Source organism: Leucoraja erinacea, chromosome 2 (assembly GCF_028641065.1).
Source record: "Leucoraja erinacea ecotype New England chromosome 2, Leri_hhj_1, whole genome shotgun sequence".
NCBI lineage: Eukaryota > Metazoa > Chordata > Chondrichthyes > Rajiformes > Rajidae > Leucoraja > Leucoraja erinaceus.
Window position 1 is genome coordinate 58,332,910 of NC_073378.1, and position 17,732 is coordinate 58,350,641.

Here is a 17,732-nt window from a genome sequence, read left to right on the forward strand (position 1 = left end):
TAGCCCCTAGAGATCTATCTAACTCTCTCTTAAATCCATACACTGCTCTCTGTGGCAGGGAATTCCATAAATTCACAACTCACTGGGTGAAAACGTTTTTTTCTCACCTCAGTCTTAAATGACCTCCCCTTTATTCTAAGACTGTGGACCCTGGTTCTGGACTCGCCCAACATTGGTAGGCACAAGAAAGTTAGACATTTCCTTTTGAACTGAGCTGTTGAAACAAGGATTCTATTATCTGCACTGTTGTGGAGTAATAAGAACGTTTAATATTAGTTTAGTTTGAATATTACATTCTAAAATGTAGGTAACATCCCACCTCATTTCATTTTTTATTCGTCTTCTTCATTTCTCCCCCTCCTTTTCTTTCCTGATCCCTGCACACTCAGTTTCCCACTATCCCCCCTCCCCCCCCCCCCCCCCCCCCCACTGTTCTCTCCACTCCCATTCAGTTCCACCTCTTTCCCTCCCTCTAGCTTTACATTTCTCTCCTCTTCTCTCCTCATTAACATCTTTTTTTTTCTTGTTTCTTCCCCTCCCCCCGCCTTCTGTCACCCTTCTTTCACCATTTTCACAACTTTTCGTCTTTAGCCTTTTTGTTCACCCACTAGCCAGTCAAACTCCCCCCTTTCTTGTATCAACATTAATTGCCAGGCTTTATCCTTCCCCCCCAACTCTTTTCCTACAATCAGTCTGAATAAGGGACCCGATTCAAAATGTCGCCTGTCCATGTCCACCAGAGATACCATTGTGAGCCGCTGAGTTACTCTGGCACTTATAATATTCTACATAAGATTCCAGAATCTGCAGTTCCGTGTGTCTTCATCATTAATCCAATTTGCAATGACATCATCATGCTGAATTTTCTAGTTATGGATTCTGGAAATATACAATAAACAATATTATCTTCACTGAGTTAAAGTATTATCAGACCTGTTTCCAGACACATATAAGTAACTCCTGGGGAATGCAAATCGCTGAAACAAAATGCTTTAAAGGCCAACATTATCGAATGATTTTATTAAATGACTATAAGCACTTTGTGAAAATGCAATAGACCATGGCAGCAATGAATACAATCTATTTATTAGTAATCCTTTCTTGGCTTTTTTCATTGACATTGTTTGTTAAGATTTCTGATTCTGTTTCTGTTTAGCTCACATTGAGGTAGTATGGTTATAGAGTGGACATCTGGGCATGAGCCAGGGTAACTGTAAGTGGCACAATGACACCAGGAGTCTTGCTTAATTCCAAGATGCAGAAAGAAGTAGTTTAATAATTTCTGCAGCTGGCACAGTGATGATTGCTGTGAGCTGGAGCACTCTGCACTTCAGCGATGAGATTTGAACTGTAGAATTTCTCAAGGTAGTTACAGATCCTCTGCAGAAAAAAAAAGAATATGATTCACTGATATTAACAATTTAAAAAAAAACAAGCTTCCAATTTATTCCAAGAAAACAATCTCATATTGGTAGTATTTAGAATGTATGGAAATAACCAGAGAATGTGTTACAATAACGACTTAGTTTAGTTTAGCGATACAGCATGAGAATAGGGTCTTTGTCCCACAGCATCTACATCGACTATCGATCTCCCATTCGGACTATGTTATCCAACTTCCATATCCACTCCCTACACACTAGAGGCGGATTCACTGAGGCCAATTAAACATCCAGCATCTGCCATCCTTCTGATTTCCAACATTCATACATTGTTACTGGATTTGAACTTTTTTAGTTTAGTTTTAGTTTAATTTAGAGATACAGTGAAGAAACAGGCCCTTCGGCCCACCGAGTCCACACCGACCAGCGATCCCCGCACATTAACAATATCCTATACACACTAAGGACAATTTACACTTATACCAAGCCAATTAACCTACAAACCTGTATGTTTAGAAAACCCATGTGATCACGTGGAGAATGTACAAACTCTGTTCAGACAGCACCCGTAGTCGGGATTGAACCCGGGTCTCCGGCGCTGTAAGGCAGTGACTCTACCGCTGCGCCACCGTGCCACCCAACTAACAGAGGTTTCTGTTTCTTTATCAGATCTGCTTAGATCTGCTACTTCTTGCTCTGCGCTGGATCCAATTCAAACACAAATTCATGACAGTTGATTTTAGATGTTGAACTGATTCATTTTGAGCAGTGATAATTTGATCTTGATAACACAGGATTTTGTCACAAACTTCAAGCAGCGTTCTCCGGGTTCTGTAAAGCTTGACTATTTGATCTACTAGATGAGCTAAGACAACAAAAGTTCTTTCTGATTAGTGTCATGTTTTTGCCTCATCTGTTTCTATTTTCCCAGGATAGAAATGTCAAAGACTAGAGGTCAAAGCATTAAGGTAAGAGAGACGGAGTTAACAGGAGATGTGCAGGCCAAGTTTTTTTTAAACTGAGAGCAGTGGGTGCCTGGAATGTGTTGCGAGAGGTGATGGTGGCATTTAACAGACTTTTTACATTGATATGCCGGGAATGGAAGATATTAGATTATTTTATCTTGGCATCATGTTAGGCATTGACATTGTTGGCCGAAGGGCCTGCTCTATGTTCTAGTCAATGTTATTTAAACAAGGCTGAAGTGTGTTCTCAGCTCAGTTCATTAACAGTTGTGACTGACCTCTCAGCTGCTCCATTCATAGCCATATAGTATGAAGAATTGAGAACCTGTTCCAATGGGTTTACAAGCAGAGTTGGATGAAATCGAGGATCATCGTTGGAAACTATGACATGGGCCTCCTATACAGGCTTTCAATAATATGTTAATCTAATTATAGATACATTCACATGTCCAATTTCAATGATAGTGATCTTCTTAGAGATGGTGGGGACCTACGATTAGAGTAGGGAGAGATTAAAGATATCAAGGCAGCAGTGGTAGATCTGCCACCTCACAGACCGGGTTTCGATCCTGATATCGGGTGCTGTTAGTATGGAGCTTATACGTCTTCCCTGTGACCATGTGAGTGTACTCTGAGTGCTCCGATTTCCTCCCACATCTCAAAGACATGTGGGTTTGTAGGTTAATTGGCCTCTGCAAATTCTCCCCTTGTGTGGGAGCGGATGAGAAAATGGGATAACATCAAACTAATCTGAGTGGGTGATCAATGGTGGGCATGGATTTGATGGGATGAAGGGCTTGTTTCCATGCTATATCTCTAAATCATAACATAACAAAAGACTAATCCAATTTGAATGACTTTCGATCTAAATCAGGAAGTTATTGCCATTGAAATCTAAGTAAAACCATGAAAAGATCTACTAGACCACAACCTTGAAAGTAGAAGCATCATTTGTAACATGCCCTTACAACTTCAGCAAACACCACACTTGCTTACCAACGATTGAAGGTCACTGTCTCAAAGGACTGGGTGTTACCAAGTGATGACCGCTCGATGTGTCACGCCTCACATGGCAACTCCTTGCCGTGATTGTGAAACAATCATGTATTTTGGTTAAATCCTGTTTATATTAGCTTTTCAAAATCGAGTCATTCTGAGTCTCATCAACAATTTCAGGTGTAGTCAGTGCATTTAATGTGCATAGCACATTTTCACTTTCAACATCAGTGTCGTCATGCATCAGAGCTTCCATGGCAGTGTTTTGCTTGGTTCTCAATTGCATAAACATGCTGCAGCAGAAGGATTGCCCCATCTTTGTTTCCTTAATGCCGTCATGGAAACATGTTGACGTGCAATGTTGAAATGTCAGTACTGCAAACGTTCATCCAATCTAGCTTGAATCGTCTCATGCAATCCTCACCATTAACTTTGGCTTGGCCTCCAAATGTGTAACAAGAGATTCCTGAAAGTTATGTTACACTCTGCCAAAAAACACAAAGTGCAGGAGTAACTTAGCAGGTCAGGCAGCATCTCTGGTCTGGAGAACATGGATAGGTGGGGTTTTGAGTCAAGACCCTACCTCAGACTGATTGTAGGGGTGGGAAAGAAGAAAGCTGGAAAAGGCAGGGCAAAGTGTGGCAGGTAATAGATTGACACAGGTGAAGTGGAATTTTTGACAGGCAGAAACAAAGGCTAGTGAAAACAAAACAGTAGGTGTGAGGCAGGTTTGAAGATTTGCTGATTGTAAAGCCAGCGGGAGGAAAGAGTCACAAGTGTTTTATTGTCATATGTCCCAGATAGGACAATGACATTCTTACTTGCTGCAGCACCGCAGAATATGTAAACATAGTACATAACAGGAGAAGAAAAAAAGTTCAGTGTGTGTATACACATGCGCACATACTCACTAAATAACAAATATAGTGCAATAATAATAGTCTGTTGCAGTTCAGAGCTTATTTGTTGTTGTGCTTAATAGCCTGATGGCTATTGGAAAAAAGCTGTTCCTGAAACTGGACATTACAGTTTTCAGGCTCCTGTACGTTCTTCCCGATGGCAATGGTGAAATGAGTGTGTGGTCAGGTTGGTGTGGGTTTTTGATGATGTTGGCTGCCTTTTTGAGGCAGTGACTTCGATAGATCCATTCAATGGTGGGGAGGTCAAAGCCGGTGATGTACTGGCCAGTAGTCGCAAGTTTGGAGGATTGAAGGGGAGAAATAGATGGAAGTCAAGATGGGGCCCAGGGGAGGGGAGGGAAGCGGAGTGCAGAAGAGAGGTGGGGAGTGTGGGGCAGAAAAAGAGGACGGAGGGTAGGGTTAGTTAGAAGTTACCTAAAGTTGAAGAATTCAACGGCCGTATCGTTGAGTTGTAAGCTCCAAAGTGGAATATGAGGTGCTGTTCCTCCAGTTTGCGTGTGGCCTCACTCTGGCAACTATCGAATATATTTTCTGTTATAGCCAGTGTAAAGTCCTATTTCTTCATTATTTAAGTTATGAAGTTCTTCTTTCAGTTCAAGTCTCGTATGGCACAACAATTGCATTTCGTGCTTCCCTTAGACTTGAACCTGTAGGCTGTTGAGGTGTGACCTTTCATTTACATACTGAGGTACTTGGCTGGTTTAAATTAAGACTGATGAGGGAAGCAAGGAACTGCAGATGTTGGCTTAAATCAAAGATAAACACAAAATGCTGTAGTCTGAAGAAGGGTCTCCTCCCAAAACGTCACCCATTTCTTCTCTCCAGAGATGCTGCCTGTCCCGCCTAGTTACTCCAGCATTTTGTGTCTCTCTGATGTGGGAAGTGATGGTCAAGGCACAATAGCAGCTGAATGATCTGATCTCACCTGTATGATGTGCAATATATCTCATTAAAGCCTAGACTTTACTGTAGCTCCCTGACTGTATCTACCTGATCAGTTGCTTAAGCTGGTGACTTAGAGTCATAGAGTCATACAGTGTGGAAACAGGCCCTGCGGTCCAACTTGCTCATGATGACCAACCTGCCCATCCACACTAGTCACACCTGCCTGTGTTTGGCCGATATCCCTCCAAACCTATACTATCCATGTACTTGTCTAAATATTTCTTAAATGTTATGATAGTACCTGCCTCAACTATCTCCTCCGGCAGCTGATTCCATGCACCACCACCCAATCTTCCAAATTGTGGTCAATATGGAGAAGCGATGAAAGTCTTGTTTTTCTTGTTTACTTGTTTGGTTGTTTATTTTCGAGATCTGGTTGTTGCTGGCAAGGTCAGCATTTGTTGTCCATCCCTGATTGCCCCTGAGAAGGTGTTAATGAGCTGTCTCTTTGAAGCACAGTAAACCTCAGCACCACCACAGTGATGATGAAGAACCAATTATATACTTCCAAGTTAAGATTGTACGAACCACGGAGGGAGAGATAGTTCTAGGCGGTGCTGAGCCCATGTGCCTAAAGTCTCATCCTTCTTGGTGAGGGCTGCAGATTTGGGTGAAGCCCTTAAACTGCCTTGCCAAGAACAGCTGCAAATTTTGTATATGAAACAAAGCAAAGCCACTGAGCACTGGTGGTGGAATGAATGTTGAGAATTTGTGAGTTAATAGAGTTTGGAAACAGGCCTTTCGGTCCAATTTGCCCATGACAACCAAGAATCCCCGTCTAAACTAGTTCCACCAGCCAGCGTTTGCCCCATATCCTTTTAAACCTTTCCCATCCATGTTGTTATAGTACCTACCTCAACTACCTCCCTTGCAGTTTGTTCCATATACCCTCCAGTAAAAAAAGGTGCCCCCGTCAGCTTCCTATTAAACCTTTCACATATCACCTTAAACCCATGTCCCCTGGTTCTTGGTTCATCGACTCTGAGTTAAAGACTTTGTGCATTTACCCTATCTATTCCCCACATTATCTTATACACATCTATACTATCACCCTTCATCCTCCTGCTCTCCAAGGAATAAAGACCTAGCCTGCCCAACATCTCCCTACTTAGCCCCTCAAGTCAGGGCAACATACTTGTAAATCTTCACCGTACACTTTCCAGATTAACAACATCCTTTTGATAGCAGGGTGACCAAAACTAAACACAATACTCTAAATGCGGCCTCACTAATGTCATGTACAACTTCTGTACTCAATACTTGGACTGACAAAGGCCAATGTTACGAAAATCCTCATGACCCCCGCTCTACCTTTGACCCACTTTCAAGGTCAAGTGAATAATGGTTTATGTCAATGGAAGTTTAATTATTGATGAATTGATGATTCACGTCAATGTTACTTTATTTGATTAACAAGCAGGGGTCATCCATGGCCTTCAAATAATTTGTAAAAAAAAATACCAGTCTTGATATGACGATCTCTACACCAAGGAATTTGGACACAACGCATAAATCCAAAGAGACAGATGTTTATTTTCTAAACAGCACACTTAAATTATTTACATGGTGTTCAAAACTGAATGTTTCCAACTGTTTGTGGCAATATTACATTGGAGCAAAACAGACACAATACATCACTGGCTTCCTCATAGATCATAATATGGTTACACCGAGAACAAAGTGTTCCATGCTTAAAGATGTATTGAAATCAATATCAGAGAGTTGTTTAATTTGAATTGTCCAAAGTCTGATTTTTATAATATATTCACATCACTGTTTGCAGATGGGGTTTTTTTAAACATTGAATTGATGACTACAAGAATCACTGTGTAATATAAATATGGAATTGTGTGTTTTGAATATAGCCTTTGTTCCCAAAGTCTGAGGCTCATTTATTTGTGGGCTCTGTATTCCTGTCGCATTTAACAACTAAATAAATGCTGGGTCTGGGGAAAGCCCATTAAAGCAAATAAAGATATTGAACTCTAACTACAATACCGGGATAGTTATTCCAAAATAAAAATCAACAGTAATAATTCAAAATAGTTATGTTCCATATTCTTGCACATTTGTTGTGATGTCTGGATGTCTGAGATTTGCCTGCATGCTTGGGCTTATTAAATGCCTCAAGGTAATTTTTGGAAATTTGAAACAAAATATGTTTCTTAGCAAACTAAATTTGTTAGATTGGCTACGCCTTGCAAATAGATTTGCTTCCAATTGTCACCTGTGAATTAGAATGGAAGGATTGCAAGATTGAAGATAGAATTATAGAATTGCACAGCACAGAACAGGACCCTAAAAAGCTGAGACTTCATAAGCCGCATTTGAAGTATTGTTAGCAGTTTAGGGCCCCAAATCTGAGGAGGGACGTGCTGGCACTGGAGATGGTCTAGAGGAGGTTTACACGAATGATCCCGGAGATGATTGGGTTAATGTATGAATGAATCAATCAATGAATAGGTTTATTGGCCAAGTATGTTCACATAGAAGGAATTTGCCTTGGTGCTCCGCATGCAAGTGACAATATGACATATAGTGACAGTTACGAATTTCACACAAAACATTACACATCAATAATAAAACATTATCGATTAAACATGTGAATTAAATAAAATACCTGAGCAAAAGGAGGCTACAGATTTTTAGTTATTGAGTAGAGCTACTACTCATGGAAAAAAGCTGTTTTTATGTCTGGCTGTGGCAGCTTTGACAGTCCATAGTCGCCTTCCAGAGGGAAGTGATTCAAAGAGTTTGTGGCCAGGGTGAGAGGGGTCAGAGATGATCTTACCCACTCGCTTCCTGGCCCTTGCAGTGTACAGTTCGTCAATGGAGGGAAGGTTGCAGCCAACAACCTTCTCAGCTGATGAGCGTTTGATAGGTCTGGGCCTGTACTCGCTGGAGTTAAGAAGGATGAGAGGGTATCTCATTGGCTTGGGTAGAGTAAATGTGGAGAGGATGTTTCCACTATAACCATATAACCATATAATAATTACGGAAACAGGCCATCTCGACCCTTCTAGTCCGTGCCGAACACGTATTCTCCCCAGTCCCATATACCTGCGCTCAGTCCATAACCCTCCATTCCTTTCCAGTCCATATAACTATCCAATTTATTTTTAAATGATAAAAATGAACCTGCCTCCACCACCTTCACAGGAAGCTCATTCCACACAGCCACCACTCTCTGAGTAAAGAAGTTCCCCCTCATGTTACCCCTAAACTTCTGTCCCTTAATTCTCAAATCATGTCCCCTTGTTTGAATCTTCCCTACTCTCAGTGGGAAAAGCTTATCCACATCAACTCTGTCTATCCCTCTAATCATTTTAAGGACCTCTTATCAAGTCCCCCCTTAACCTTCTGTGCTCCAAAGAATAAAGCCCTAACTTGTTCAACCTTTCTCTGTAACTTAGTTGCTGAAACCCAGGCAATATTCTAGTAAATCTCCTCTGTACTCTCTCTATTTTGTTGACATCCTTCCTATAATTAGGCGACCGAAATTGTACACCATACTCCAGAATTGGCCTCACCAATGCCTTGTACAATTTTAACATTACATCCCAACTTCTATACTCAATGCTCTGATTTATAAAGGCCAGCACACCAAAAGCTTTCTTTACCACCCTATCTACATGAGATTCCACTTTCAGGGAACTGTGCATAGTTACTCCCAGATCCCTCTGTTCACCTGCATTCTTCAATTCCCTACCATTTACCACGTACGTCCTTGTTAGGCGCTCCCCCCCCGCGGTGAATGCTATGTACTTTCTCTGTTACTCTCCCGAGTGCAGGCCTCGTGGCTGTGAGTCTGGAATCACGGGGTTAAAGGCTCTTGTACCCGATTGGCCAAGCTGCGTCAGGTGACGGGTGACTCATCTGAAGCTTAAATACCAGAGTTTCCCAGGATTCTCTCTCTTCTTCGTCGACCCTGACGTAAGAAGACTGCTGGTGTGAGCTGCGGAAGGCCTGGCCACATGGCATAGAACTTTGTGTACTTTCACCATTACTTGTTAACAAATATTGAATTGGGACGGATAAGGGCTGACCTTAGTGTTTTCGTGTATTTTGTTTCAGGGTTATATCTCTTTAGGCAGGTTTTAGAGTCTCCGGTTCGACGGTCTTTTACATCATAAATAATAGAAGGAAAACACGTTTCTGTAGGCGTTTAAGTCCGTCCCTCTGAAGAAACTCCTCTCATAGTATTGCAACGGGGGACTTTTTGCCTGACCGTATCAGTTTTGAGGCAGGTTCTATAGAGTACCCGGTTGCAGACGTCCCGTGGCTGGCTGGAGCACTGTTAAATTGTTTGTCAGCCCATCCATATCCCTGACTGGGTTGTTTGAATCAGGTTTGGGTTTTGTGTTCCATTGAATAATTAAAACTATTTTTGAACTTGAACCTGGTTTTTGAATTATGTTACACGGCACTGAAGTGCCTGCATTCCGGAGTCGTAACAGTCCTATTTTGATTTGTCCTGCCAAGATGTAGCACCTCACACTTATCAGCATTAAACTCCATCTGCCATCTTTCAGCCCACTCTTCCAACTGGCATAAATCTCTCTGTAGACTTTGAAAATCTACTTCATTAACCACAACCCCACCTATCTTAGTATCATCTGCATACTTACTAATCCAATTTACAACACCATCATCCAGATCATTGATGTACATGACAAACAACAGTGGACCCAACACAGATCCCTGTGGCACCCCATTAGTCATTGGCCTCCAAGCTGACAAACAACCATCCACCATTACTCTCTGGCATCTCCCAATCAGCAACTGTTGAATCCATCTTGCTACTCCACCATTAATACCCAACAATTGAACCTTCTTAACGAACCTTCCGTGAGGAACCTTGTCAAAGGCCTTACTGAAGTCCATATATACAACATCCACTGCTTTACCCTCATCAATTTCCTGAGTAACCTCTTCAAAAAATTCAAGAAGATTAGTCAAACATGACCTTCCAGGCACAAATCCATGTTGACTGTTCCTAATCAGACCCTGTTTATCCAGGTGCTTAGATATATTATCTCTAAGTATCCTTTCCATTAATTTTCCCACCACTGACGTCAAACTAACAGGTCTATAATTGCTAGGTTTACTTTTAGACCCCTTTTTAAACAATGGAACAACATGCGCGGTACGCCAATCTTCCGGCACTATTCCCGTTTCTAATGCCATTTGAAATATTTCTGTCATAGCCCCTGCTATTTCTACACTAACTTCCTTCAATGTCCTAGGGAATATCCTGTCCAGACCTGGAGACTTATCCACTTTTATATTTCTCAAAAGTGTCAGTACTTCATCTCTTCTTTGAATCTCATAGTTTCCATAGCTACTCTACTTGTTTCCCTTACATCACATAATTCAATATCCTTCTCCTTGGTGAATACCGAAGAAAAGAAATTGTTCAATATCTCCCCCATCTCTTTTAGCTCTGCAGATAGCTATCCACTCTGACTCTCTAATGGACCAATTTTACCCCTCGTTATCCTTTTGCTATTAATGTAGCTGTAGAAACCCTTTGGATTTACTTTCACCTTACTTGTTAAAGCAACCTCATATCTTCTTTTAGCTTTTCTAATTTCTTTCTTAAGATTCTTTTTACATTCTTTACGATTCTTTTTATATTCTTTAGGATTCTTTTTACATTCTTTACTAGCCTTACATTCTCACTAGTGGGGGAGTCTAGTACAAGAGGGTACAGCCTCAGAATAAAAGGACATACCTTTCTAAAGGAGGTGAGTTGGAATTTATTTAGCTGGTGTGTGGTGAATCTATGGAAGTCATTGCCACAGATGGCTGTGGAAGCCAAGACATTGGGTATTTTTAAAATAGAGATTGATAAGTTATTGATTAGTAAGGGTGTCGTTGGTTGTGGGAAGAAGACAGGAGAATGGGACTGAGATGACTGTTTGTCATCTATATCAATGATTTGGATAAGAACATACATGGCAAGATTAGCAAGTTTGCAAAAGTGGGTGGTATTGCAGATAGTGAAGATGGTTGTGAAAAATTGCAGCAGGATCTTGATCGATTGGCCAGGTGGGTTGAGGATGGACTTTAATACAGAGAAATGTGAGGTGTTGCATTTTGTGAAGTCTAACATGGCAGGACCTACACAGTGAGTTGTAAGACTCTGGGGAATATTATAGAGCAGAGGGATCTAGGAGTGCAGGTGCATGGTTCCTTGAAGGTGGACTCGCAAGTGGATAGGGTGGTCACATTGGCATTCATCAGTCAGGGTATTCAGTATAGAAGTTGGGAGGTCATGTAGCAGTTATATAAGACTTTGATGAGGCCACATTTAGAGTATTGTGTTCAGTTCTGAACACCATCTTATAGGAAAGATGTTGTCAAGCTGATAAGGGTACAGAGAAGATTTACGAGGATGTTGCCAGGACTAGAGGGTCTGTGCTATAGGGAGAGGTTGAGTAGGCTGAGTCTCTATTCCTTGGAGCGCAGGAGGATGAGGGGTGATCTTATAGAGGTGTATCAAATCCTGAGAGGAATAGATCAGGTAGATGCCCAGAGTAGGTTACTCGAGGACCAGAGGACATAGATTTACGGTGAAGAGGAAAAGATTTTATAGGAATCTGAGAGGCAACTTTTTCACACAAAGGGTGGTGGATGTATGAACCAAGCTGCCAGAGGAGGCAGTTGAGGTAAGGACTTTCCCAATGTTTAAGAAACAATTAGACAGATCATTGACAGCACAGGTTTAGAGGGATAGGGGTCAAACGCAGAGAGGTGGGACGAGTGTAGCTGGGACATGTTGGCCGATGTGGTCTTGCACATCTCTGTGTTAAACTTCTTTATCCATTTCTCAGCCCACCTGCCCAATCGATCAAGGCATTGCTGCAATTTTTTACCACCATCTTTGCTATTTACAATACCACCCACTTTAGTGTCATCTGCAAACGTACCAATCATGCTTTGTACATTCCCATCTAAATCATTGATATAGATGACGAACAACAATCGTCAACTAAACTGCTGAGCCACACCACTAGTCACAGACCTCCAGTCCAAAAAACAAACTGCCACCATCACTCTCTGCTTCCTTGTATGAAGCCATTTCTCTATCCTGACAGCTATTTTTCCTTGGCTTGCATGTGATGTAACCTTTCAGTGCCACATACCATGCAGAACCTTGTCAAATGCCTTGCTGAAATCCATATATACCACATATGGACATGTGTTAGGACCTTCAGCACCTCCTTCACATTAATACTGCCTGCCATCAAGACACTTGCATTGACTGCCCCAAGTTCCCAGGTCCTCATGCCTTTCTCCAGGGTAGAAACAGAGGAGAAATACTCAGGAGGAGTATATCCTTGATCATGACTTTGAGTGTATATGGGGAGATGTCTCCCTCGCTGCTGCACCCCATACATAGAAACATAGAAACATAGAAAATAGGTGCAGGAGGAGGCCATTCGGCCCTTCGAGCCAGCACCGCCATTCATTGTGATCATGGCTGATCGTCCCAAATCAATAATCCGTGCCTGCCTTCTCCCCATATCCCTTGACTCCACTAGCCCCTAGAGCTCTCTCTAACTCGATAAATGAAACATGTGTTGCTACAATGTACCTACCCTGTGGTATGTACCTTTAAGGCAGGGGTTGGCAACCTACGACCCCGGGCCGAATGCGGCCCATAACCCGAAATCATCTGGCCTGCAGGCGGACTTTTTACCCCATAATCATCTGGCTCACCGAGCAACAGTGCCCTGAGCAGCGGCAATTTAACCAAGCCAATTAGCTTACAAACCTGTCTTTGGAGTGTGAGAGGAAACCGGAGATCTAGCTGAAACCCATGGAGGTCACAAGGAGAACGTACAAACTACGGACAGACAGCACCTGTGGTCAGGATCGAACCCGGTCTCTGGTGCTGTAAGGCAGCAACTCTACCACTGCGCTGCCATGCTGCCCGCCATCACTTTGTAAACTAGCCAAGCGGAATAAGAGGTGATGTTCATCCAGTTTGCGTATGGCCTCATTCTGGCAATGGAGGAGGCCCAGAGCAGAAAGCTCAGTGTGGAAATGCGAAGGAAAATTAAAATGGTCAGCCACTGATAGATCAGGTTCGCCTCGGCGGGTGGATCGCAAGTGTTCGGTGAAATAGGCACTTAGTCTACGCTTGGCTTCACCAATGTAAAAGAGGCCACATCATGGGCACCAAATGCAGTAGAACCCATGAGGAACCATTGACAATATCATCTAAACCTGGGGTTAAGCCATTTAGCCCCTCATTCTGCTCCATTTAGTAAGTTCTAGTTGATCCTGTCCCAGAATGTACCATCACTGTAGTATCCTGAAGAAATATGATCTGCTGAGCTGGGAAAACGTAATAAAATATGCAGATTCTATTTTGGTTTACAAAATCTTCCGTGGACTGGCCCCACTTCCATTAAAGGACTTTATAAAGAAAAACACAAATAGGTCGACTAGAGCAGGCTCCAGAGGTGATTGTCTAGTCCCATTTAGGAAAAGTGTTTTTGGGCAGTCAGTGTTTTCATATTGAGTGTCGCACACCTGGAATACGATACCAAGCGTCATACGGGATCTGCCAAACTTTACCTCATTTACCAAACATCTAAAAACATGGTTACTGGAAAATCAATACTGCACTCATAATCTGCCTTAAAATTATCCACCGCTATCCACCGCTATCTGGTCTGTCATAAGCAGCATTGTTTGTCTGTTTGTTTATTGTACCCTTTATTGTTATTTTTCTTATTTTATTGTTATTTTTTTTCTTATTGATTGATTGTGTTGTGATGTGTTTAAGTTGTTTATTTAACATCAACCTGCCAAAGGGACTAAAGATGGAAATTAGCTACTGGCTATAATCTTGCATATTTACATGTAAATGTTTATTAATATGCAATGTCCCTGTTCAAAAATAAACAATTTAAAAAAAAATGTTTAATCCTCTTTTTTGGATTAACAATATACTTATAGCTATAAAACTCTGATCTTGTATGTGGATTTGTGTGTTTGTTTGTGTGTGATCACATCTTCTCGAAAAAACGGTAACATTTTTACATATTCTGGTAGAGATTTATCCCGTAAAGTCAAAAATCACCATATTTGAAAAATTCATGCTTTATTTCTCGAGTTATTAATCAAAACGTTCACAAATCTGAAATAACTTTGAAAATAAACTGGCTCCTTCGCTGATGTTCTTTCGTTGATGACGTCACAATGGATCTGCTTCGTGCGGCCTGTGATGTGTTCCACGTACTGCGAGTGATGTCACCTCCTGACCATTCTCACCCATACTCGGGCCCTGCAGCCTGGAGCCTGGAGCCGCCAGCTGGGAGCGAGGGTGTATTGCATTCAGAATCCGCCATCCCCTGTGATGACCCCTCCCCCCCCCTCCCCCGGGCTCTGGATTGAAGCTGCTGAACTCGCAGTCCTTTGGTTGATGCAAGCCTCGCTGCCCGCTCGCCACTCGCCACTCCCTTCCTCCTTCCTCCTTCCTCCTTCCTCCTTCCTCCTTCCTCCTTCCTCCTTCCTCCTCTCCTCCTCCTCCTCCTCCTCCCCTCCTCCTCCCTCCTCCTCCTCCCCCCCCTCCTCCCCCCTCCTCCTCCTCCTCCTCCTCCTCCTCTCGCCTCCCCCCTCCTCCGCCCCCTCTCTCTCCCAGTTTCAAATCTTTCATCTAGAAACATCTTCTCTGCATCTACCCTGTCAAGCTCCACAGCATTGTAGTGCATTGCAATTAGATTGCTGGGACCAAAATTATGTGCAATGCAATTCCTAAGCAACAATGTGCAATAACTTGAAAGAAAAAGCCCTGTCCCACTGTACGAGTTCATTCAAGATCTCTCCCGAATTAAAAAAAAATCAAACTCATGGAAGCACGTAGAATGTACGTAGCGGGTACATCGGAGCTCGGGGACGTCTCTTCGCGGCTCGTAAAGCTAACGGTAGGTACTCGGGAAACGCGGTAAGCTCGGGAAGACTCGTTAAGATTTTTCAACATGGTGAAAAATGTCCACGAGAGGCCCGAGTACCTACTAGCGGCCATTACCGTAAATCTCCGAGTTCGAATAAGGCAAACGTGGGAGAACTCTTGAATGAACTTGTACAGTGGGACAGGGTTTTAAGCAGGGGGTATCAAGGAATTTTTGCAAGTTCTGCTTCATTGACCAGGTTAAAATTTTTGAAAACAATATTCATTTAGCAGATGTTAGTAGAAAAAACAATATGGTTCATCCTAATTTTCAAAATATCTTTGTCAAAGTGTTTAGTTTACTTTAGTTTAGTTTAGAGATATAGCATGGAAAAAAGCCCTTCAGCCCACTGAGTCTGTGCCGACCAGCAACCCCCACACATAGACACTATTCTCCACACATTGCGGACAATTTACAATTTTGCCAAGCCAATTAACTTACAACCTGTACGTCTTTGGAAGAAACCAGAGCTCCCAGAGAAAATGACCACAGATCACAAGGAGAATGTACAAACCTCATACAGACAGCACCGACAGTTGTCAGGATAGAACCCAGGTCTCTGGCACTGTAAGACTGCAACTTTTCCATTGGCCTACTGTGCCATGGTATAATTAGTGGTACATTGTAATTAGCGATTACCAATTATATTTTAATCCTGCTTCATTGTTATTAGAGTTTAAATTGGAAGAAGAATTAATTACATTGTTTATAGATTGAACCATATTTTAGGGGGATTTCTGGGGAGATTTCAAGTGCACTCTCATATTTTTGTTCAGATAAAAGGAGTCACCAAACCACTAGTTGCTGGAAATCGGTGGTGGACCTGTGTAGATAAGTTCAACATTATAAATCAACGTACAACATTGAAGTGCTGTTCCAAACATAAAGTGCTGGAGGAACTCAACAGGTCAGGCAGCGTCGTGGGAGCGATTGGACAGGTGATGTTTCAGGTCAGGATCCTTCTACAGACTGATTCACTGGTGTTACTGCACCGAAGAGCTGGTGCATGTTTTGGGAAATATGTAAGATATTCACAGTGGTTTCCCATAATTTGTGATTATAGTCATAGTCATACAGTGTGGAAACAGGCCCTATCAGCACAACTTGCCCACACCGACTAACAATTCCCATCTACACTGGTCCCACCTGCTTGCACTTAATCCATATCCTTCTAAACCTGATTCCGTTCCCGGGAGAAACTGTTGAAGGGCACAAAAAGCTGAGCAGATGCTCTCATGCTGTGCAGAATAGAGCAGACTCAAGATGGTCTTTCCCTGCCCTTCCGTTCTGTCACATATAACTTTCTACTTTAAATCCAGCAAGATCTTCCGAGCAGAACATCAAATATTCTCACATGGTGATATAATGTGAAACACGTTGCAAAGAAACACGTACCCTCCTTCTCACTTAGAACAGATGAGGGAACACCTATAGTAACAAACTGCAACCTTAGAGCAATTTATCTGGAAATTAAAATCTGCTACAGGGGATGACTAACATGACGCGCAAACCTGAGATTAATATCAACAGCACATCCGTATCATGAATGCGATAGGGTGCTTTGTACATTAACACAAGAAATTTGAGCATTGTCATTTGGCAAGAATCATCTAAGCTTGTCCTGTTAACATTCCACTGATAGCCATACGGTTTACATATGTAATATCTCACAAAATAATGTTGGTTCAATGGATGTGATGAAGCCCAGATGAATTAAACAAGCAAAATATGGAGAATTCCAAAAATAGATCTTACTGGCAGCAGACTAATAAATAGTCTCTTAATGTCCAGAGGTCTGTTGGAAGTGACTGGAGAATTGATGCACCAACAAGTTGCTGGGCAGATTTGCTCGACATGTCCATCCTCATCACATTATCTCAAACTTCAACATCACTCTTTAAGTTAAAGGAGGAACAACAGAAAGTAATAATAATTTCAATTTATTGCAGCCTAGTTTGCCAGGTTTGCTGACATAACTGTTTCACTTATTTATCTTTTTTTCAAACACACTTTCCTTCACGCACTGTACCATTATGTGTGCACAACTGCAAGTATCAGGTCAGCATGAAAATAGGTCCAGGTCCGTGGGTGTCACAAGGAAGATAAGTCAGCAGTCTGTGGTTGACTTGATTCATATAGGTGTCCTTGAGACTCTTGAAAGGCTCCCAAAAATAAAATGTATTATAATAATAATAATAATAATAATAATAATAATAATAATAATAATAATAATAATCTTTATTGTCATTGTACAAGACAACAACATTTTGTTGGAGCAGTCCTCCAGCTGCACAGGAATATGAGTATAAAAATACGTTTAAAAAAGAACTATTAAAAAATTAGACTATAAACATATAGGAGTATGGGCGGGTGTGTGAGAGAGAGGGGGGGGAATCAGTGTGGGAGGGGGATAGAGTTCAGTAGTGTCACAGCTCTATGGTAGAAGCTGTTTTTTAGTCTTGTCGTACGGGTGCTCAGTGTCCTGTATCGTCTTCCTGAGGGCAGGGGGTGAAGAGGCAGTGTCCAGGGTGTGTGCTGTCTCTAATGATGCCCTTG

General features: G+C 42.0%; 1 long non-coding RNA gene across 1 annotated transcript in view; it reads right to left on the reverse strand.

Moving 5' to 3' along the window:
- Positions 1–599: 599 nt before the first annotated feature.
- Positions 600–17,732, reverse strand: part of LOC129710309 (uncharacterized) — a 42,136-nt gene continuing 25,003 nt past the window's right edge. The window contains exon 3 of the long non-coding RNA XR_008725656.1: positions 600–1,380. This is a non-coding gene — a long non-coding RNA (uncharacterized LOC129710309). The remainder of the gene's footprint in view (positions 1,381–17,732) is intronic.